The sequence below is a fragment of the Corvus cornix genome, chromosome 2 (genome assembly GCF_000738735.6).
Source record: "Corvus cornix cornix isolate S_Up_H32 chromosome 2, ASM73873v5, whole genome shotgun sequence".
In the NCBI taxonomy this organism is placed as follows: domain Eukaryota; kingdom Metazoa; phylum Chordata; class Aves; order Passeriformes; family Corvidae; genus Corvus; species Corvus cornix.
Window position 1 is genome coordinate 63779690 of NC_046333.1, and position 22626 is coordinate 63802315.

Below are 22626 nucleotides of genomic sequence, written 5' to 3' on the forward strand. Positions count from 1 at the left end.
GTGATTGTCCCTCTGCGCTGGTGAAGCCACACCTCCAATCCTGTGTTCAGTTCTGGGCCCCTCACCACAAGAAAGACACTGAGGGGCTGGAGCAAGTCCAGAGAAGGGTAATGGAGCTGGGGAAGGGTCTGGGGCACAAGTCCTGTGAGGAGTGGCTGAGGGAGCTGGGGGTGTTTAGCCTGGAGAAAAGGAGGCTCAGTGGGACCTTGTTGCTCTGTACAACTGCCTGAAAGGAGGCTGTAGCCAGGTGGGGGTCACTCTCTTCTCCCAGGTAACAAGTGACAGAGAGGAAATGGCCTCAAGTTGTGCAAGGGGATATTTAGATTAGATATTAGGAAAAATTTCATCATGGAAAGCGCAGTCAAGCATAGGAACAGGATGCCCAGGGAAAGGGTGGAGTCACCATCCCTGGCGGTATGTAAAGGATGTGTAGATCTGGCACTTGGAGACACGGTTTAATGGTGGCAGTGCTGGGTTAATGCTTGGACTCAATGATCTAAGAGATATTTTCCAACCTTAACGATTTTATGATTCTATACTCTTATTACTGTGTTAACATTAGTAAATAGTACTGTAGGCATTGCTACAGACTATCATTCCTCTATCTTTTTCTTTGCTGCTCAAATTTTAACAGAATGTATTTTATCAGCTTTCTGGAAACCTTCTATACCTGATAGTATGCTGTAATATTCCTGCTAGGTCAAGAAGAGAGCATTGCACTTCAAGGAAAAAATGAACACTTAAAAGTCTGTTGGGGGATAGCAATGAGAATAAGCACGAGTCTACAACACATGATCTTCAAAGAAAGACCAAGTGAATTGGTATTGCTAAGAGCAAGAAACAGAAGACTAACTGACTCAAACTAACAGTGTTCAAGAGCATAAAAGGCTGCTTCAGAAAGAAAAAGGATGATCTCTTCTCTGTCCATGGTGATTAAGTAAAGAAATACTGAGCTAAAGCTGCAGCAAGAAGATTTGCTCTAAGACCTAATGTGAACTTGGCATACATAAGAAATCAATTATCACCTGCTCTCTACTGGCTCAGCCATTCTAGACAGGTTCTTTAGGATCTGTAGGCTGGTTCTGTGAAACACATTACTATAGCATTTATTTTTCATTTTTTCAATTTTGAAAACTCTTTGACCTTTTAATCAAATTATGGCCCTGTTTTATTAGGTGTCCTATAAACACAAAAACAGTCCCTGCCCGGAAGCAACAACTCAGAGTATTAAAAACCACTATTGTTGATGTTTTGCTTTGTCGTAGGACTTAAAAAAATACCAGGCATATCTTAAGCTCCTCTGTGCAAGACAGAGTATACACACCTGACCAGCACAGCTGTCCAAGGGTATTGCAGCTAAAAGGCCTTCTGCTCTGTAAGGCTATAGAGCAAGGTCTCTTCAGGTCCTCAAGCAAACATTGCTCATGATGTGAGGCAGTTGCAATAATTGGTGATCCTATTTTAGGCTTTGTTTTACATGAAGTTTTAAATTAAGTCGTCTTTTACTGTGGAGGGCCCTGTGAAAAATAGATTGGTTACAACATAGTCCATGCAACACGAGTAAGTCTCCACTCTGTTGCCACTCAGAATGGAAAAGATGTGAAATTTAAAACTACACAAACCCACTCATAACTTAAGTAGCTTCTTCAGATGCTTCTCACCATTTCTTGACATCTGCTTGGTTATATTTCAGCAAAGTGTTGAAGACCCCCAGCGAAAATTGTTCATCTTTGTTTAAAGGGAGACAATTCAATCAGGATAAGTCTTTTGTTTTGGTAAATAAGTAATTTTACTGTATAGATGATTGAACAGGGTTACCAAGTGCTTCAGCTAAGAAATTGAGTGAAGAGTAGTATTGTCATCATTGTTGAGATATTAAAAAAACTTATTAACATCATGCTTTCCACTTACACAACATCTCTCATTTAAATCTTGTAATGCTGAAAAAAATTCTAGAAGTCCTACGAGAGTACAGAGACACTAAATGTATTCTTACACTTGAAAAGGTCTTGCAAAGACAGAACAGAAAGAAGTTCTTACTCATGTTCTGATCAGTAAGGAACACAAGATCCAATAAGAAGATTTTTGGCTTGTATTCTTATACTCCCATTGTTCTGAATTTTCTTTCAGAACAATGGGTGCTGTTCTACTGCTTTATGAAACTCTATCTGAAACACATAACATTCTTTCTATCCAGTTTGGTGGAGAGGATTCGTAATTTGCTATGTAAGGGTAGAGAAATAAAATAATTTATTTCCGAAGTCAAGTGTATTTACCATGAGGAGATAAACTACTTCCTTAAAATTTGGTATTAGAAAAAATAAAAAAGTCTTTGAACTATGGACTAAAATTTCTTCCCCATCACAGGCTCTTTTCATTTAGTACTCTCCCAAATGATTCCAGCTCCAGAACAATCTGTGTCTTGAAAGTAAGTTTTAAGGATCCTTTTGCAAAATATGGATGCATTTAAATTCTGCAGGCCCTGAAAATCATGGGTTATATTTACAATACATATGTGGTATGCATAAGATTGAGTGAGGAAATAACAGGCTTTCTGCTTCTTTTATTCCAAGAAAGCAACTCATTTCTGCTGTAAATCTGTTTTTGTATGACTGATGTTTAAACTGACTAGTGCTCAAAGAGAAGTACATGTTATTTACTCCTGATATTAACTCAGTTTGACTTAAGAATGAAGTGAATGCTTGATTTTTTTAGATGGTGAACTGCAACAAACAAGTGTTTAACGAGGAAAAGAATGAAAAAATCTGTGTTTCTAGGTTTCAAGTTTGAGCTGGTTTGCCTGCAGTTGCTAATAAAGTGGTGACTCAGCTTTGAAGATTTTTAGTTCATCTTTGCACTTACAAGGTGTCCATATTGCTATAGAAGATTTTGTCACGGGCCTTCACACTAGGATAGAAACTGCATTCATTCCATTTGCGGAAAACACAGCACTAAGAGAAACCACAAAGAACTAAGAGGCAAGATGAGAATTTGGAAAGGTCATGACAAAACACTGAGTGACATGAAAGTGTGGGATGTGTTTGAGTGAGAATAAGTAAAGGTTCTACTCTTACACAAGAAGAATCAGCTACACAAGCACAGGATAGATCTGAACATTTTCAGCTCTGCAGAAAAGGACCTGGCAGATGTAGTAGATCACATGCTGAACATGAGGCAACAGTTGCAAAAAAAAGGAAAATGCTCTAGTAGTGTACGAGGAGCCTGCCCGGGAAGGCACATCAGCTGCTCTTTCTGATATACTCAACATTCAGGATCTGGGAGGTGGAATAGAACCTCTACTGAGACTGCTTTCAGTTCTTTTCTGTGATTTAGGATGTCATTGTACCTGAATGGTCTTATGGGTTCTTCATTACAGTGGTAGATGCTTGTTATGGCCAATATTTTCAAATGTAGGTATTTAATCTGAGGCATGTATGTAACAATGTTCTTATCAGCCACGTGCACGGTTTAATTCTCTAAAGTTCTGAAGGTGCACAGCTTGGTTTTAAGTTTTGCACATGCTATAGGTAGAGAAGAACATAAATACCAACATAACTTCATACTTCAGTTTCCTCTCTGACTGCACCAGATGCTCCAATACAGATTCCTGAGACTCTAAATTAAGCAGTGATAGGATAATCTGCAACTAATACCTAGTAGCTAAAATTGGTTTAAAATCTGAAGCATGCAGTTTAGCGTTTCTTCCAGCTTGTGTATTAATAGCAATCGTTTAAATTCCAGATGGTATTGTTATCCTTTTAAATGTTCAGTCACTTCTTGTGTCATTTTCTGAACTGTAGCCACAGTCTCCACATTCCAATTGCATGTGGTATGAAAAATAATTCTGTATTATCTTTTTAGAAGTGTGCAGAAGAACTGGTGGACACTTTTGCTATGGTTGTTAACATTGACAGTCTTAACAAAACGGTCCAGCTGTCATGAAAATCTCTCAGGTGCAGATTGCATTTTCTGGAAACAAGTAGCCCCACCTCATAGCAGCCAGTAAGCCAGAGGCTAACATGGTTATCTAAATTAACACTGAATGAAAACCTGGGTCTTTTAATTCCCAGGTGTATGTCATAATTGCTTGCAGTCCATTTAAAAACCAACAGCAGATGTTCCACTGTGCATTGCATATTCATTATGGTAGAGATGGCTTCTACATCACGACGTTTGAGGAACTGGGTTGGAGTATGTGAAGTGAAGGCTTGGGTCTTTGCTGCAAGCCACATGCTAAAAATGAATTTTCTGTTTGCTAGGTGAGCACCTGAATATCCTAGCGTTTCTAGATGGGTTTGTCTGTTAAGTGTTACCCTCCTTTTCCTGTCAGAGGAATTATGAAAAACTAAATCGTGAATTTTTTTTTTGCCTTTTGCAACAAAAAACTGTTTTTGAAATCAATAAATGCAATTATTTTGCCTGTCAGTGGTAGGATATGGTACACCACTCCACATAATGCCACACACTTCGTTTTATGTTAAGTTTCTGTACTGTTGTTCATTCCCTATTCCCATTTCTCTGTCTTTTTTTTTCTTCTTCTCTAGTCTTTCCTTGTATGAAGATGGGAAGCCACCATCTTCCAAGCAACTTGCTAGCAAGTCCCATTCTCAAAGGCTTGAGTTGACTGGCGTCAGTAGGGTAAGCAGTTCACCTCCCCCACCCCCTTGTATATGTTAGTCTGCATTTAGCAGAACTGGAGTTCATTTTTCACCTTGCCGTCTACCAGAAGGCCCAGGGCTGGAGTATTTTTCCTTTTTGTTTCCATCCTGTGTTGGTATAAGGATGCCACTACCAGCAGTTATTGAAGAGGTGCTGTGGCTTCCTCCCCACCTTCAAGTCCCTTCTCACGTAAGCACATTAGCAGGTTTTAAGAGATAAATGTCATTTGTTTGTTCTCTTGAGAGGCTGGGGAAAGCTCTCCTGTGATCTGTTGAGCAGCTGAGATATAAAGGTGCAGTGCAGCTGGAGGGAAGTGGTGTGAGTGTTCTCGTCACCTGACTTGCATTTTACGATTCTCAGCACCCCACATATGCCTAACACATTGAGCTCTGCTGACAGGCTGTCTCCCTTTGAAATGGAAAAATATGACCCCACCCATGAGCACTTCTCTCTGAAATTTCAACCTTAGTGCTATGAAGTCCCTCTTGTTCTCCTCTAGGTCTTTCCTCAAAGGGATATAAAAACCTCTGCACTGAAACAGTTTTGGAAAGGTTAGTTCTGCTTTCAGAATGCCCTACCTTTTCTCCTGTGCCTGACTACTTTCATTAAAGTGTCAGGCAGGCTGGGAAAAGCCACTTCTGCAGTCAGAGCAGGGGTAAGTCTCAACAAAATGGTTTGGTCTGGCTCAAGTTTATAACAGATGCTGTAGCAACACTCATAAATCTGATGTTATTGGCTGTCCTTTGCTAGAGTTATGTGGTTCATACCATCATCCCTTGTCGCCGGAGAGTTCAGAAGAATGCTTTATCATTTTGTAAAACATTAACATAAGCCTATTAAAATGCAAAAGCATCACATTAATATGGGGTAAATCACCTAGTCTGGAGCCTTTAAGGCAGGCTGTGAATTATTCAATACCGTGATAGATTTAGCCAGCGAAACATAGCAAGCCTCTGATTAGCCCCAGGATAAATTTCAAGAGGTCATTAAGATCAATATATCCCTTTAAATATACCTTCTGTGTGTGAGTGTATGTGAAACTGAAAAAACAAGAAAAAAGAAAAGGAAAACTGAAGTCTTAGGAAAGACAATCAAAGAGATGTCAGTCTTATAGGTTATAATAAAACATGGCTGATACCAGACCCAGCTAAAATAGCCTGGAGGCAAAACCACCTCTTGTGTTGTCCTGCTTACAGCAACAATTAGGAGAATGGAGTTCCCAGTAAGAAACATGGGAATGAACCCCTGATAGCTGAGTGTCAGAGACAGTTTGTCAAATACCAGGTAAATAAACAAACCTGATTCCAGTGGAGCTGCTTCAAACAAAATGGAAAGCAAACACAGTTTCAGCAATATCCAACCATGCACATAAATCTCATGCACATAAACCTGTTCAGTATTTGTAGTGGAAGAAAACCCATACAAAAAAAAAAAATAAACCTACATGGGGTATTTGTATGCTCATTTATTTGCTATTTTTTTTTTCTTCTTTAATCACAGATTATGTCAAGTGCTGTCTTTCAGTCTCCAATTAAAAATATCACCAACTGGGGTGAGCATTTACCCCTGTTAATCTGACCAGGAGGTGCATTATGAATAATTTTGTCTGTATATTGCCTGTCCTGCTTGTTTCTAGCACAGAAAAGAGTGCCGTACCCACAAATGTGTTTGATCAGGTATAGGACCTTGTTGCTGCTGCATGTGTAATCAACTTCTGCCATTAATGTTCCTCTGGGAGCTGGTAAATGAGTAGCATGTGTAATTTCTTCATTAGCATACCTGTTTACTCCCAACTGTGCTTTGAAGTAGATTGGGGCAGGCTTCCCATCCGGCAAATGCTGTTCCTGGACTGGATCCACCACAGTGGTGAGTACCAGCCTTCTGAAATTTAGGTAGCCTATAGTTGTTGACATATGTTTTGACCTCTGTCCAGTGTCAAGGAGGAATGTCTTTGGAGAGTTCAAGAGCATGTTCCTAGCATTTGTGCATTGGAGGTTAACGCAAGCAGATCCACAGCAGAGTGCTCAAATTCCCTTTAGGATGGTATTTGTGCGCTGCTCAGCTCAGTGCACAGAGGTGAGATCCTTGCCACAGCTCCTTTCCGGCCCTCCCGTATGTAAAAGTGTAGTGTATTGGTAAGTCATATATTGATTTTTAAATTGCCAGTGGACTGAATGCATGTAATACTTTTACACAGATTTCCTGAGGCACCTCTAATGTCCAGGGAGAGTGAAGGGTCACAATGAATAGAGTATATATGTTAAAGAAAGCCTGTTCTTTGGCTCTGACCCACACCTCTGGCACCTCTTTCCAAAAGAGTTAGGGATGACAGTGGACCTGCTAAGCTACCAGGCAACTTTTAATACTCACCATTTTGAAATGGGTTTCACATAAACACCTATTTTCTTATATTTTCCTCTTCTCACTCTGCTCACTTTCAGAGCTTTGTGGCAAAGCACATATCTCAACAGAGCTCCTCCTCCAAAGCACTTGTATCTCTTTTTGTGTTGTGGCTCCAAATTTTCTAGTAGACACAAAGCTCTCTGTGATGCCTTTCCATGAAAAGGCTTTACTTTCACAGACACTGTTTGCATCTGTTACAATGTCATGAATCCCTCAAGAAGGCAGCCAAGAAAGACTTTCAGATAGTTTCTGACTGTGCTCCTGAGACATTGCAACAACATGAGTGGGTTTTTATGGTGTAAATTACAGAACTGACATGAAAACAGATGAGTTTATTAAAAGAGAGTGAATCACTGATGACATTTAAGTCTAATTAAGTCAAACTACCCAGCTTAATGATTTTGTTCCCGAGGAGGTAACTATTTGGGAATTCAAAATGTTTAACACAGATCTTCTAAAATAGGGTATTTGTACCTAGGGGTGCCATTATCAGGGTGTGTAATAGCAAATGCTTTTGCTTAAAATGCTGTGCCAACGAAAATCACAGAGAAATTTATCCCAGCCTTTTGATAATCCTATCCCAACATGTAGTCATGGTTTAATAAACAGTGGGGGGTAAGAGCAGGGCAAAGGATGTTCAAAATGGGGATAAGATGGTTAAAGCAAAAATGGTAGATGTCATCTTCACCTATGAGAGTTCCCTATATTTTTATGTTCAAAAGATACAGAGGGAATAATTCATTTTGGTCTCAGTACTGAAAGTACCCCGAATTAGGGGAAAGCTGCTAAATGCTGACCCTCACAGTGATGTACTCCACGTATTTCAAAATATAAGTTCCTGTTAAATGCTCACCAGTGCCCTGATTGACTTTTCTTAGTTCTCTACTGGGCTGCAGCATTTCTGTCTCTATGCAGCCAAGACATACTTGTAATTAATTTTGATTTGCAGAGTTTTCCTGCAGCTTAATAGTTCAAGGGTATTTTGTTGTGTAAACTAGATATTGCTCCTCTGACATAACTGCTGTTGTATAGACAATCCTCCTGAAAATTAAGCCTTAGACTCCTCCCTTCAGCACTAAGATGACTGGCTGCTTGCTGTTGAAGCACTTCAATAGAAAATGCTGTTTATTTCTTCAGCAGAGTTTGTTTAAACAGCCCTGTTATCACTGATGGCATGCAAAGCTCAAAGGGGCCAGTACAAGCCTGTATGCCGTATCTGCACCTTCTGGGAATTCCAGAAGTCACATCTTCATCTACATATTGGAGGGATAGATTGCATGTAGAGCTTTTCCCCTGCTATTCTGCAGTCAGGACAAAGTCACTACTTGATAACAACAAAGTTCTTGACCCAGGTCCTCTGAGGGTAGTTGTTTGCTTTGGGGGTTTGTTTTCTAATTTTTGGGTGCGTTTTGCTGATGACACTAAATGTAGCAGAAAGCAGAACTATAGATCTTGGCACTTTAAATGGTTTTTGATGACTGCACAGAGCAAGAACTATACCTGAAATGTGCTTCTTGTTAAAGGGTACCCTTTGCAAGTCTTTGGCTTACTGAAGTTCTTCGTTTGGTCCTCTTGGCAAACATGTAGCAAGATGTTTTGAGGGCTCTGCAATGCTCTCTGGCAATGCTCTCTTCTAACCACAGATTTCTGTGTAGGGTGATTGGGCATTTTTAGGTTCCTCAGTTCATATATTTAAAATCTGTCGTAAGGACTGCAGAGAGTTATCATTCAGAGTTACAATTACATGGACGAAACACATATGCATTTTATTTGCACATATACCATTTTATTTGCAAGGTTATCCTCTTTCCTATTTTGATTTGAACAGCATCACTGACTCAATTTACTCATGTGTTTCAAGAAGCAACAGCCACCAGACTCCAAAACATCAAGTGATGTACTCAGTACTTTACAAGTATTAGGTCCTTATTAGGCAACAGTGACCTATGTACAAAACGAAGCCAAACAAAAACAACAAAAAAAAAACAACCCAAAATCTGAGAAACAGACAAAACAATCCCACATGCAGATAAATAAATAATTACTAAACCCAGATTCATTTCACTGCATCTGCAGTATGTGAATAAAGCTATCACATTTCTTGCTTCGTGGAGAGTTTGTCATCTGTTGTGTCCTTGCTTCACTGTAAAGTTGCACTGGATCTGCCAAAGCATATATGCAATATTAAACACCACATGCAATGCATTCGTGCACAGCAAATGTTATGTAAGCTGTTGAGATAATTTTAAGTCCTAATTTATGTCACTGCACAAATCTTCTCTGTTTGTTTCTCCAGCTAACTTTACCACTCACACAGTTCATTTATTGTTTCAACTGGGAACTTAGGGACTACAGTCCTTCTCTAAAGTCAGCAGGGCATTCCTAAATGGACCATGCTCAGAAGAATGGACATTTATTTAATTGCAGTGCATATCATTTACATATTATATTGTCTGTAAATGCAGTTCCACTGCTAGATTTTGTCCCACACAGAGAAACATAAAGTAAAGGGTAATCTTCTGGCTTGATAGGCCAGGAGAGAGGTATAGCTGTGAGTGGCTAATATAGAAATAACCAAACTTGTTTACATAGACAGCTATTCTGGCCAACTGCCAGGATTCCAAGCACTACACTTGAATTATACAGATATTTGCACAGCCTTGCAATCTGGAATAAATTTTGCAGATATTACCAACTTTATTGTGAGTGGAAATAAAAGTGTGAATAGCACTGCAATAAAAAGCTGCATGTTGTTTGTATTCCTTTCCTTGTAGATAGAGCAGCTGTTTGTTGTTTCATTGGGAGTGCTTAGTTTCACATTTCCCTTAATATCTACCAAGCTGGGTGCCTTGGACACTGCTTGTCTGCATGGCTCTGAAGGGCATATAAAATACTGTGATCTGGCTTCCTCATTTCTTTTTCATGCAAGTTCTGTTAAAGTGTTCTCATTATCTAAAAACACAGTTTTAAGAAAGAAGTTGCAGCACTCTTCAGGTTTCATCATGCTGCAGGAGCTAGACTGCTTGTCATGTTCAGAAAATCACATGATAATACAGGATGTCTCCAGTCCAACCTCCTGCTCAAAGCAGGGCCAGCTGAGGGATCGGGACAGATTGCTCAGGGATTTAACCAGCTGGGTGCTGGAAAACTCCAAGGCTGGAGTCTGCAAAACCTCTCTGATCAATGTGTTACCCATTGTCCCCACGGGGAAAAAAGCTTTTCCTTATAGCCAGTCTGTAACCCTCTTGTTTCAATTTATGCCTGTTTCCTCTTGTAATCCTCATTTTCTGCTGTTCTTACTCTTGAACCCTTTTTCTGAACAGTGAAGCCTGGGACATCTTGTTCCATAGGACTGAGGCAAAGAAGACATCGATTAATTCAGCCATGTTTGGACTTGCTGTCACATACCCCATGTAACAAAGGTCCCACAGTTTCACTGTTTGGTTTTTTATAAGGGTTCTTGTCATCCTTGATACCCCTTACAGGTGCCAACTTTGAGTAAGCTTTAGCTTTCCTAGTGTTGTCCTTGCATGCCCAGAAAATATTTTTAAATTCAGTCTTTATAGCCTGTCCCTGCTTCCACCTCCTATATACTGCCATTTCACATTGAAGCTTCATCTCAAGTTCCTTGCTTAGCAAAAGTCTCACGAAGAATCAGCCTGTCTTCCTGAATCTCAGGGGCAATCGTTCTTGCGCTCAAACGATGCTGTCCTTGAAGGTCTACCAAATTCACAGAGATCCTTGGCCCTTGAGAACTGCCTCCCATCAGAATCCACTTAGGGTCCCCTGAATAAACTCAAGTCTGCTCACCTCAGTACTCTGCTACTGTCCTCCCTCACACTTGTCAGGGTCTTGAACTTCACTATTGCATGGCCACTACTGCCAAAGCTACTACTGATTACTGTATCTTCAGCTCGTTCCTCCTTTTTAGTGACAAGCAGATCCAGCTGCGTGTTATCTTTGGTCAGCCCACGCAACATTGGTATCAAAAAGGTGCCTTTGGTTGCACAGACTCATTTTGTTGTGAGACTGCATCAGATTGTTTTGTTGGTTGTAGTCAACTTACAGGCAACTGAAGCAATCAGGTTTACTGGAATGGATTTTTGCCTTTCTTTCTTCGTTTTCTGAAAGACTTCTTTGAGTTACAGTGCTCTGATGTAACCTTGCTGTAGCTGGGTAGATGCTTAGTACTCAGATCAGTACAGCTGTGCACTAAGGTATCCTGCCAGACCTAAACTACATCTGTAATCTCCTCTATCTGTATGCCTTACTGACCACCTTAATACCAGGACACAGGTGCAGTCCCCATGCTGCCAATTGTCATGCTTGGTTGGATTCCAAGGGCAGAAACTGGAGGCTTGGGGGAACTACATGAGGTTTTTCCAACTTTGAAAATGGCAGTATGATTGTCATCCAGAGAGAACACTCTCTGACTCTCTATCATTTTTCAAAGATGCCATCCTTTGCCGTTGCTTGCAATGTCCTCTGTGGATAAGAAAAGGCTCTGAATAACCCCTGAACTCAAGGACAGTAGAGTCCTATTACAAATTCTTGGCATTATCCGTGGAAGACAGTGGGCCTCTTGAACGTGGGCAAAGACTTTTAGAACTTTCTACCCCCACCAACAGACTTCCCTGACTTTACAATGGCTTATGCGCCTCTACCTACAAGAAGTAAAATGTAGAATTTTAATTCTCTTCAACTGGAAAACGCAGAAATAAGTTACTACAGAGTGTTGTTTAAAAGCTGGTTTTTGCTGCATGACAAAGATGCGATGGATTTGTCATCTTTCATATAAAATTGAAAGCAATTCACTTTTACTTCTATGAAAGTAGGGAAAAAAGGTGATACTGTTTGAAGATATACTTGGAGCAACTTATGTGAATTACATAAATATGACCCCCTTCTTCCCTTTAATGTTCATTCATCTACTTGATCTTGTCTCTGATATATTTCCTTTAAACATTCCTTAGTAGCCTTCAGGTCAAAAGTGCAGATTTGGAGGGCCCTCCATGATTAAAGCATATATAATTGTCTTGTACAGTCCAGTGTCTGTTGTTAGGCATTTGGGGAAATCTCTTATTTTTGGTAAGAGTATACAGCAAACTGCATGTTCTTCAGTAAAGGTTATACACCTGTATTTGCTGTCTCCTACTGCTCCTATTTTAAGAAGACAGAACAATAAGTTTATGCTCAAAACTGACTTCAGTTTGTTGTATAAAGTGAGAATGCTATTTGTGGAAAGAGAAAGGGTAAATTGTGGGGCATAATAAAAAGATCTAACCCTTAATCTTGAAATGCATACTAATTTTTTCAAGCCACTTGCCAGTATTTTTTTTCCTTCTTTAACTGCTTTGAAGAAAAGTAGTATTTATCCTTTTCTGATAATCAGAGAAACAAATAGTTCTGCCCTGGGACAAAAAGAGTGTTTTTCTCTTGTGTTTTGAAGGCAAGTGCATGCTCACTTTGCTCACACTGCAACAACCTAACAGTTGTATGGATTCAGTAGTGGGGCACTGAACTCAGGCTATGTCCTGCTGAGAAACTAATGACTTCTACTTGGCTTGGAGCAAGAAGAACAAGCTCCTACTTGCTTGCAGAATGCCATGTAGAAATTAACAATCAGATGAAAACTGTGGGGTTTATTATGGTCCTCAGACTACTTGTAGGGTTGATCTGAAGTGTATCCTCTGATGTGAAACAATACCTGAAAGCCTTCTCCCTCTGACCTTCTTATTAAGCAAACTAATAATTTGAGAATAAAGGAAGCAGTAGAACACTTGCTGGTATGGTTAATATAACCTTCCTCTCTTCTGAAAGCAAATCCCAGTGTCCTGTCTCAGTTCATCCTCTGTCAAAATTAACCTTGGAGTTGCTGAAGTGAGAGAATTCTATAAAGGGCTAGGATAAATGCTGATAAAACTGACAGTTTTGGAAAGAAAAAGGAGCAATTGCCTATTATTTCGGGGAGTAAAGTAAAAATCCTTTCTTTATTCTCCACAGAGATAGTCTCATTAAAACTGAGTCACTTGACTACATGTAAGTACTGCATGTGGTCTGTTTCTAGAATAATGGAGAGACCTCAGATATCCACCTCATTCTTTGGATCTTATAAACAGATTAACCTATCTTTTAACAAATGCTTTCTAAATAGTATGGAATGCCCCTCGGGAAGAAGTGAGAGAAAGAAAATCCTCCTAAAATTCAAGAAGAGAGGAAGCTATTGCATGCTTAATTACATTTATGTAATATTTCTCTACATCAACCACATGATCTGGGGAGTGAAGGAACTGAAAACTACTATGTAGAGGGACACTTACAGATTCCTTAAAATTTCTCACTGAAGATACCTATCCTGTACAGCAATCTGAACCTACTGATTCTTGCTTTTACAGACTCCTTAGAAGTAATCCATGTATCCTCAGGTGTCCAGAAACCACAGGTTGAAATATCTGAGACTATAATTACCAGATCCCTCAGTTGTTGATTTCAGCCAAATTGGCATCTGCTGAATACTGCCTGTAGATTACTTCAAAGAAGCCTTTAGCATCATCAAATATGGAGTAAATCTAACAAATGCATGAACTTGTCTTTTGATTGCATCTAATACTGATGCTTATTTCCTTTGAGCAAGTGCTGACTCTTGTCCGCAAAGAGTCTGCAAAATTGAAAGGAAGAGATGAACCATTCAGCCTCTCAGCTATGATGCCAGAAAACAGTATATTTAGTCTTATCTCTGGTAAATACAGTTTTGAAGGCTGCCTTATTTTTGACTACTTTCCTCTTTTTCTGTTTTAAATTCATAGTTGCATCCACATGGCATCTTCTTCTTTACCAAGAAGCCAGAACATGAGAGATGTCATCCTTTGCCACGAAATTGATCTGGATATAAGTGCTTAATTGTGTCTTAGCTGATTGTTCATTATCAAAATTTTCAGTGGTCACCAGCCGTTGCTCTTTCAGTGCTCATTGTGTCTTTCCCTTTTTTTGTCCATTCAGGTACACCCCATAGGTTATGGACATGTCTAATGTCCCTGCAGCTCCTGGTCTCCTTATCACCTGCTCCTTCTTTTGCTTTCAAAAGTGCTCAAGTTAATTATTTAGGTTCCACTTTGTAATTCTCTCCTTTGCACTTGAGTGATGTACACACAACCACAGGTCGCATCTCGCTTCTGCTTCTTCCACTACAGAATATCTTGAAAGGGCATTCATGAGCCAGAGGGACTGTCTGTACTGAATTCCTTCCAAGGGACTTTGCAAATCTTTCTCAAGCAGAAGTCCCACTGCTCCCATCAAGTCCCTCTTTGAGACTTTCATTTCTTTCACTAAGCTGCCTTGTTGTCATTCTTCCTCCAAATGTTACTGACTTCAACAATAAGATAGAAGGGGTCTGTCACAAGCTTTTCCCATGAACTTACCTTATTTTCTCCTAATTGCTTTTGTTCCTGGTCTTTTTCTTGTCTTTTTCCTTCCCCGGTGATGTGTGACAACATGACTGAACTCTTCCATCCCCCTCCTTCATCCATCTGGTGGCTCCTTCTATTCAAGTCCTAAACGCATTTTAATGCTCTATGTCCCTAAACATTTAGTAGTAATATCATTATAGTCCTACTCTCTTTCATCTTGAGTGTCATTCATTTGATGGTAACCTCTAACCTTTTCCCACCTTTTACACACCCTCGTTGTTCCTTACTGCTATGTCAGAAATGCAGCTCCTACAACAACCTTCTTCCTGACGATCAAACCATGTTTTTACTTCATTGAATCTTCTGGCTCTCCCTTCCAAGATTAAATGCTTCATCCCAATGCCTCACCAAGCCAAATCTCCATCTTTGGTTCCTTTTGTGTAGTAACCGCAGTGCTCTCTTTGCTTTCCTTCACTCTTGCTGGCTGCTGTTATCTCGCAGAATGTGGCTATCTCTTTTTCCTCATCCAAATTCTTCCTCAAAGCCCACTTTATCAGAGTCATTGTCACTAGCCTGTCCTCACCATTCCATATTATTTACAGGCCCTTTAATGATAGGAGAAAAAGTGGAAAGCAAAACCAAACCCAACAGGAATGTTTTAAGTTGTCGCTTTCTCTGCATCTTCAAAAGAGTCTTTTGACATCTGTAGTTCTTCAGGATAAAGTAGGACAGTGTTTGTCTTGTAAAGCACCACAAACACTACTGGTGCCTAACAAATGTTGTTAATGACTGTAACTGGTCCTTTCTTCTGAGCAGTCACTTGGAATTGCCTATATTACAGGAGTTGTATAATCAGGCTGCTGTCTCAAGGGGCCTGCTGCAAGTATCTCCATCTCCCTTGTGAGAAGCAGAGCATGACTATGTATTAATAATGAGCTATGAGATGCTTGAGATTTTCATCTCCTTGCTAACGAGAAAAAGCCAAAGTAAATGTATGTAAGAGATCCTTGTCTGAAGAGAAGATAAGATGACATTTTCATGCGGTTCTAAAATTCTCTTTAGACTCTTTGTTTGTATTGTATAAAAAGCTGCTGTGACAAAACACAGTCAATGTGAATGAGAAACAAAGGGGTCACTTATGTGGGACACGAATACTATTTCCTGAGGTACTCATACTGTCAGTGGGAACCACAGTTACTTGCTGGCTGAAGAAGTGGGAGTCTGCTACCAGCTTCAGCAGAAGGGGAGTTTGATCTCACTTCCCATTTCAAAAGCTGCTCAAGAAAAATATTAAGACCTTTGAAAAATGTGGCTCCGCTGCTGAACAAAGTAGATTACAGAGAGTGGCCAAAGAATTAAGTGGCTTTCGTAAATATGTGTTCAGAGAGACCAGATCATTCAGAGGTTTCCCTCTCTCAGCATAAGCTGGGAATTTGGTGAATGTCTTATATGAAGACTAAGTCCTTGTTTTGTGTCTGAATTCCATGGCAGAAAAATGTTTGCCCATGCTTCCATTCAATGTGGATTTTTAAATGGCTTGCAAATAGCTTTTCCAACATCAGACTGTAGTATGTAAGAGCAGCAGCTCCCAGGTACAGTTCAGAACAGTAGTGTCATAGCAATGAACCACCTATTATAGTGGAATATGGACATAATGGGATCAAATTAACTTCCAGCAAGAAGGGAACATTTACAAAGGGTCTCTGAAAGTCCACTTGAGCTACACTAAGATCTTTGTTCTTTAGTAAGAATACTGTTAGATTACAAAACTCCCTTTATCTAAAACAAGGAGCTCTCTCTTGGGTTGATGGAGGTTTTTTGTTGGGTTTTTTTTTGGAAGAGAGGGGGATGAGTGAGAGGAGTGGTTGGTTTAAGTTTCCTTTTCCCCTGAGGACTATTACCAGCTATTCACACACTTGAGCTTATAAAGAAAGATCGTTTTTCCACAGTCTGCACTCTCTTTCCTAAAGATTTAAAATAGAGCAGTGCCAGAAACATTAGAAGGCTTCTTTCTGTGAAACTGCACTTTTTGTTTTACAAAACAGACTTCTGAACAGATTAGGAGTACATTTACTGGGGTTTTAAAAACAGAGAATATCTAGTCTGAAAGTGACTCCACCACATTGCTGTTGTGGTCTCTTATAACAAAGGAAAATATTCAGTTTTAGTGGCACTTCTTTACCCATTCCATACAAATCTGAACAGCCATACACAGTGTGGGGAAGCTCTTAGCATTCAGCTTGTTGATGCTGTCTGCAGTTCATGTTGGCAGGGTTCCCAGCAGAGGTTTTATATCTGAAGGTTATCACTGCTTTGATCATATATGGAATATCTCATTTCAAAGTGAGAGGCAACCCCAAATTTGTACATAACTTCTAATGGTAAAGACTACTCCACTATCAAAAGGAGAAAATAATTTCTTTTTTGCAGTGATTTTTTACTTCGTAAAGCAAGTGATACACTGCTACTTAGGTCTGCAAGTGAGTTTTCTTGTCTGTTGCACATGAAACCTCTTGAGACATTGAACATGTGCCTTTGCCAATAGGTATTAGCATGCTTTGCTTCCCTCTCTTAGGCAACTATTTCCATTAGATCTTAATACTTTAGGCAAGAGAGAGAAAGCAAGAGAGACAGTGAGAGAGAGCAAATTCCTCTTGAATAACACAGCTTGTTTACAAACCTTCCACAGCCTGAACTAAGCCAACGGGAGGTCTCTAAATTAGCTATTGGAAAAGCATTTCAGGAGAGTTTGTGTGCTGGAATGGAATTGATAATAAAAGTTGCTTGTCTGTACCCTGTGAGCTGATTAGCTCAGGAAGAGTACACACAGTGTTACAATTAGCATTCAAAGCCTATTCATCTGTACACTGGCATGGAGAACAGTCTCTGTGGGAGGCTTAACTGGGAGAATTATTCCTTCTTCTATGTTGTTTATAGTTAGTTGAGCTTTAAAGGATCCAAAGCCTTTAAAGAGACTTGGTCTTCAGGAAATCGTTGAAGATGCTAGAAGCTGAGGTGCGTAGAAATTGTCAGGTCTGAGAGGGTCTTCTATATTGCTCTCTACCAAGCCTGGCATTTTGTACTACAAAAACATTGTTTAATCAGTAACACATCTAAAATAATGTCACTAGTCAAGATTCAGCAGCCAAGAGAATTGAATGTGTTATACATGGCAATTCTTCCTGCAATGTTGCAGTTGCTAATATAGATGTAAAAAACCACAAGAAGTTGAGTAAATTAGTGGTCCTACAGTAGTATTAATGTGCCCATTTTTTCAGGTATAATCGTAGACCCTGCATTTAAAGAAGAAATTAAAATTTAAATAAATGGGGCTGAAATATGTTGAAGCACCACAAGTATGTGATTTCCTAACATGGGGTGTTACATTAACAACGCTCTTGCGTGCAGGTGTATCCAAACAAGGCCAAAGTCCAAACTTCCTTCTGACCCTTCCATAACTGTCAGTACCAGTGAAGATTGACAGAAACCCAAAGGATATTTACACTTTTCCCACTCAATCAAATGCTACATTAAGAATCCCAGACTCCCCTATTCCCGAGTAATGTGCACAAAACAAGCTACCTTCAGACCTAATCTGGGGGACTGCCAGTCCCGAGTGCAATGTTGCATTTTCACCTGTGTGTCCTAGGAGCCAAGGTTTTCAAGGACAGCATATCCATGTGAGAATGGCTGTGGGCCATGTCAGTACTTTACAAGCTTCCCCTCAACAATAGGAAAGAAAAAAAGCCTTAATGCTCTGGGGTGAATTTGACCTCAAAACTCTCACGAATTCCAAAGTCAGTTTGGATTTTGTTTGTCTTTTGATTTCCAAAAGGTCTTCTTCATGTCTATTTTGTTACTACTGAGGTTATTTGATCTCCAGCTACTACTTTACTGTCACATTGCAGGAGCCTGAGTGGTGTAAACACCTGTCCCAAGGGTTGAGAATCCATTCAGGCCGTTCCTGACACCAGACAGATGTGGGAGCTAGAAAGGTTGTTTGAGCAGCCAGCTTGTCTTTCTACTCTTTGCAAGATTGCACCCTGCCTGCATTTCTTCCCACTAATGCCTCACTGAATACATCTTTGTGTATTAGCAGGATGGTACCCTCTTTGATAGTATTTCAGGCTCCAACTGCTTTTAACATTCAGAAATGCCCTCTGAGCTTAGTCTCAACTCCCTCCTCGTTAGCCTGCTTCTGCGTCTCAGCATCTGCTGAGATTGAGTAATTCCCTTCCTTCATTTATATTTATATTTTGAAGGTATTTATAGATTCAAGCTATGGCCCCACAAGTTTTCTTTTCTCCAGGTTATATTTATAGATCTTTGATAAGCATCCCCTAGTATTTTGTTCTTATCTTCCAATGCTTATGTGCTGTTTGTTAGCAGTTGCTTTGCTGCCTTCCCGCCCCACACACATGATTTTGCTCTGCATTATTCCAAAAGTGGTGATACTAGGTCTCATTTTAATGTAACCTTAATAATTGAAAATGAGACAGCCCCAGTAGATACAATACGTAATCCATCAACAATCCAGCCCTGAAAAATATTCTTATATGGTGGCTATTTTCTTACCTCTCAGAAGCTTGCTGATGTTTCTCCTGCTGCTTGGGACAAGGACTGTCTCTAGCTGTTTGTACAGCACTCAGCACAGCGGATTTCCACTTGCCCCTGGATTCATTTTGTCATTCTGTAATGTGAGATAATTAGAAACAAAGACAGCAATGACTGAAGAGCAAAGAATCAAGTGTAAACCCAGAATCTCACCAGCTCTGCTTTTGTAAAAAACTTAATTTTCACACTGAACATTCCCAAACTGCTGTAACTGTAAGAGAGTTAGAATTGAAGGTGATAATGATATGGACTGGTGCAGATTTCCCTGAACCATATGCAAGATCAGCAATCTAGGCTCATAAATTAAGTTCAATAGCTGTGAAAGTGCCTTGAATTATTTAGCTTACTTGTCCAGTGAGAACTCAAAATTATTAAACTCTTGCCAGCTGCTGTGTGTACAGTATTTTTCACAGCACATTTTTCCTTGTGTACAGTTGGCATATTTTTAAACAAACATGGTCAGTCATCTTTCTGCCCTCTGACTCATTTTGAGTCCTTTTTATAAATTTTTCTTCCATTTCCCCCAAATAACTTTGCTCTAGTTTTGCCTCCAAGTTTCAGACAGAGCCTTGATTGTATCTTAATGGGTATTCTGACCTTAAAATATCTTGACTTAAGAATTTGTCTGTGTGACAATGCAAGCTAGATTCAAGAAAGAAGAACATGATTTTCCTCTTAGTTTACTGATTTTTCAGCTTCTCAGAACAAGTTAAAACTTAACTTGTTCTGAAACAACTGGGGATTTTTCTCACATCTGCCTAGACTTTCCTCTGGTGAGAAGGCATTTTCTTAAACAAGTCCTATCAAAAGGGAGACACTTCTGTAATTTTAAATAGTGGTAGATAACAGGAACTTTGTTATGCAGTCTTGCTGTTTTTAGGAATGCCCTTCTCTCTTTATCATTTACTGGCTCCTGATACTTGTAGAAAGAGTTGATGTTTACATGGACCTTACAGAACCTAGGAGAAGTGGGGCATATTAGAAGTACACTGTTTTCTTAAACATGTTTTTCAAAGGTTACCCTAGCCCAGAGTAGCAAAGGTTGATATGTGCTTGTTGAAAGTTTTGTTTGGTTTTCTTTTCTTTTACCTGAAGAAATTTAACCCTTTAAGTGAGTCAAAAAGACGTGTTCAGTATCAACTAATCTCGTGGAATTATCCAGAATATTTCATGGAACAGAGTTAAAGCACTTGTCACAGCAGAGGGGACGATGGCTATCAGTGTGCCCCTGAGCCTGCACATCCTGTGCTGTTTTCACTTTTTATGCTGCCTTGTGTCTCTGAGTGAGGGCTTGGGTTAGAAAGCCATAAAAGTCCAATGGGTGGAATAATTCAAAGCTTGGAAACTCAAAACCCGTAATTTCAGTGACTAGTACACCTGTAAGATCAAGTTATACTTTATAGAGGAACATTTCTCTGACAGACTCTTTACATATTTTATATGTATATTTTATAGGAGGGTAAGCAATTTCCCAGTATCATCATCTAAGGTTGCATTTTAAAAGAATTGCCTCTTATGTGTGCAAAAAAATAATGGCCATAGAGCACAATTTGCAAATCGGTCATTGCCAGCAAACCTAGAGGATGTTTGCTGCATTTTGATACTGTTAATAGAAGCAATAACCGAATGACATTTAATAAGATCATTCCTAGATGAGGAAATGAGGGATTATTTGCCTAGTGGGCCATTTGTATAAGGAGATGCTTATTCAAGGTTGAAAATGTTTCCAAACTTCAGCAAAAATCTTGGAATACAACCCTCCAATCTGCTGTCACTTTATCTTCACAAATCTAGGGTGCTGGTGTAAGGGTAAGGTGTGGAGATACTGTGTGAGCTGCTCTGCAGTACCATAATATCTCTGCTTACTTCTGTAGCTAAAAAAAAATACAAAGCCCTTTTGCCCCCCTATTAGTTGTTGAGAAGTGGTAACCTAAATGTAGAACAAATGAAGTGTACTATCACTAGGGGATTTCCAAAAGAGCATTATACTAGTGACTGTAAAAGCTGCATGTGGCAGACTGAAAAAAAACACAAATCCCCTTGTTTTATGCTGTTACAGCTTTGACAGGGCCCCCTCTTGGGATGGTTGCTCCCAAGATGCATTAATTCTAGCACTTAAGCTCCCATGTTCAGTGGAATAGAGGCATGAACTGACCTTTCCAGAAGGAAAAGGTTAATGTTGAAAAACACTGATTTCAGCAATCTGCCTTCTGAAGGTAACCCCAGAGTTTATGGTTTGCTTAACTACACAGTGTTGCTGTTCCCTTGAAAAATAACTTCCTTTCTGAAGTGATCTATGTAGCTGAACCAGTGTTCCCACTCATAAACTGAATTTTAATTGCCTGCTATCTCTCTCGTATGTCTTTGTCACCTGAGAGCATGGAGCAGATGTTTAGATGCATCTGCATCTTAGGTGCTGCTGAGGTGGCAGCCGGAGAGATGTTCTCGTAAAATCTTCGCGGTAGTTCTTGCCTACGGTCATTCTGGGAGGGGCCTCACAACAGTGCAGCTGCTCCAGGAGATGACTATCGTCAGCGGGATAATGGGATGTCCTTATCCACTCGACATCAGTTGTTTAAGTTACTCCAATTACATAACAGCGATGGTAATCAGACAACCGTGTCGCATCAAGAACGTTAATTGGGGTTTGAGTAGTAAATCTGAGAAAAGGAGAACTTGGGTTCAGTATTAGGATCAATTCTTTCAGGGAATCTATGGAGTAGAAAAGTTTCACTGGAGAAACCATGGAAACTTCATCGCTTCAGTTACCTGAAGTGACTAGACAGGGCTCTGGAGCAACATAGAAATTTATTTTCCATTGACAATTCAGAAGCATCAGATGCATTATCTTACCTAGCAGCTGGTGTCTCTGCTTGATATCCTCTGAATCTGTTTTTTCCAGGAAGCTTGACAGCCACCTATGAGGAAAGTGGACTTTGTGACACATGAAAGAGACCCCTGGGCCTTGAAGCTACTATGTGGCAGGGAAATACTTCATGTCTGCCAAAAGCCTTGGAAGTGCCTCTCATGGCTGCTCTGTTGTTCTGCATAAAGCAAGACATGTATTTGCATGTCCTCCTGCTCTGGCTCCAGGTAATCCAGCCTCCTTCTTTCCAAATGGGAGTATAATGGACATATGTGGTATGGGTGAAGTACAGACCACTACACCAGTTCCACAAGTTCAGCTGAATGCCAATACAAGGGTGTTTCATCAAGTGATTGTGGTGCTCTAGGGCCATAAAGATCATTGCTCCATTCATTGCTTTGCCTTGTCTTGCTTTAAATGAATGGCACTAATGATGCTTCCAACCCCTCCCATCAGGAGGTTATTTTGCAGTTTCATGGAGTGCCAGGACGCCCCTCCTGATACTGTCTGACTTACATTTTTCATTGTTCAACTCCATCCAATTAATTTTACTTAAAAAAAAATCTTTTACAGTTTTGTGTTTTTACATGCTCTGAATATTTTTAGGTAGTTCTCATAGTCCCCAAGTAGCCATTACTGAGAAATACTTTGTTCTTCCTTCTTGGAAACTACATGCTG

At 39.9% G+C, this 22626-nt stretch overlaps 1 long non-coding RNA gene across 2 annotated transcripts in view; it reads left to right on the plus strand.

Annotated features, from left to right (window-relative positions):
* The window catches only part of LOC104691418, a 62127-nt gene that overhangs the window by 34120 nt on the left and 5381 nt on the right, over positions 1–22626 (plus strand). For both annotated transcript variants that reach the window (XR_752156.4, XR_002046213.3), the window contains exons 2-3: positions 4545–4638; positions 21985–22175. This is a non-coding gene — a long non-coding RNA (uncharacterized LOC104691418). The remainder of the gene's footprint in view (positions 1–4544; positions 4639–21984; positions 22176–22626) is intronic.